Source organism: Otolemur garnettii, unplaced genomic scaffold, assembly GCF_000181295.1.
Source record: "Otolemur garnettii isolate 467f Iridium unplaced genomic scaffold, OtoGar3 scaffold00012, whole genome shotgun sequence".
Taxonomy (NCBI): domain Eukaryota; kingdom Metazoa; phylum Chordata; class Mammalia; order Primates; family Galagidae; genus Otolemur; species Otolemur garnettii.
This window is the reverse complement of record NW_003852407.1, coordinates 20,215,391-20,217,366: the sequence shown is the minus strand read 5'-3', so window position 1 is coordinate 20,217,366 and position 1,976 is coordinate 20,215,391.

The window sequence follows — 1,976 nt, the reverse complement described above, 5'->3', positions numbered from 1 at the left end:
TAAAGATTCACACAATGAACAATTGAAGACAGGATATCAGGCTAAGCTAGAGAGTAGAAGGGTCTATGGGGGACCCTCATAGGGGTCTTCTTCTTCTTATGACTTTTATGTAATTATGCTTGAACTTGACTATAATTCTCATGCTTTGGACTGTTTCTATTTCTCTATGTCACAAACAGAAAGAGAGTGTGTGCACGGGTGTGAGCTACTACACCCGGCCAGAATAGTTGAGTGGTACCACTAAAAAAATGAAAAGTAAATTCTAGTAAAAGTAATTCTATGCTAGCCTTTTAAAATTAAATAATTATATATATATATATATCTTAATAAACTAAAACAGTTAAAACCACAAATTTCAAGATTTTTAACTTTATGGCAAAAAATCAGCAGTGATGGCAAACGAGTTCATGGAAAATGCTCAAGGTTATAAATTTTAAATAAGGGGATTAGCTAAAATATTAAAAAATGAATAAAAGGAAAGAAAAGACTGGGGCAAGAAAAAGAGAGATGGCATGAGAAAAAGTGGAAGAAAAGAGGATAGAAGAAGAATGATTTATAAAATTCAGCTGATTTCATTATTATGTGCTGTGCACTGCCTCAGGGGGCAGCAGGATCGGTGCAGAAATTTTACATCTGAAGTGACACCCAGGAATTTGTCCAACAAGTAGGAAAGAGAAAGAGGGTTCCGTGTAGACAGAGCAGCAAACAATGGCCCAAAGGAGGCAGAGAGCAAGATTTACGGTGTGGTTAAAGCAGCTCCACATGGCTAGAAAGAAAGAGGAACACAATAAAACTGAAAGTTAATTTCATAGCTAATCAAGAAAAACACTATAAATTCACTTCAAATAATGGGTTGAGCTATTCAACTGAACAGATATTCTGACCTACATGAAAAATGCCATAAATTAACTTCAAAGAATGGGTTGAGCTATTCAACTGAGCAGATATTCTGACCTACATGTTCCTAATTTCTTTAACCAAAAGGTCTAGAAACTGTTAACTGGTAAGGTTACTATTAACCTTGAATAGGGCCTGGATGTAGTAGGTCTCTGCCTGTAGGTTTGTGGATCTGGCTGACTGGTTAGAGTGAATAAATAGGTGAAAAAAATTTTAAAAATCAAAGATTTGGAGAATTTTTAAAGAGAATAATTGAGTTGTGCTACTAAAAAAAATGAAAAGAAATTCTAGTAAAAGAATTCTATTCTAGTCTTTGAAAATTAAATGACTATATATGTCTTAATAAACTAAAACAGTTAAAACCACAATGCTCAAGATTTTTAACTTTGGAGCAAAAAATCAGCATTGATAGTGAACAAGTTAATGAAAAATGCTCACAATTATAAATTGGATTTATAAGTTTATAATTGGATGCTGGGGTGTTTTATGGTCTCAGAGTGTTATTCAGATTTATAAATTAAGCAAACTTTAAGAGTGACTTCAGTGATGGACAAACATCAGAAAGAAATATTTTTGTAGACATCTACATTTTCATTTTCATTAATAAATTATCTAAGAACTTTTAAATTTCAGACATAGTCTAGAGTCTAGAATTGGATATGAGTGAAGAAAGAAAGGGAAGATAATAACCCAGGAATTTCTGTAGGCTACATGACATTAATGTGCACTTCTCTACTTGCCATTTGTGTTTACTGTGGTTTTCTTTTTGCAAATGGATTAAGAATGATTAATGTTAAACAAAAGAAACTCCACCCTTTAAAGCATACTCCCTTTATTAAATAGCCTCAATTAGCAACTGGGCTCAAACTATTATTGCATTATAGTGATTCTGCAATCAACTGGTAACATACAATTCTTCCACACTGAGATAATTCACAGAAAATGAGCCTACAAAATGCTGATTTAAGAACTCCCTGATTGTATTCTCCGAGTTTGGATTCAGATTGGGAAGGGGCCCACTATTTTGCCAGAGACCCTAGATAGTGCTACTCCAGATTAAATCCACTACTTATTAACGA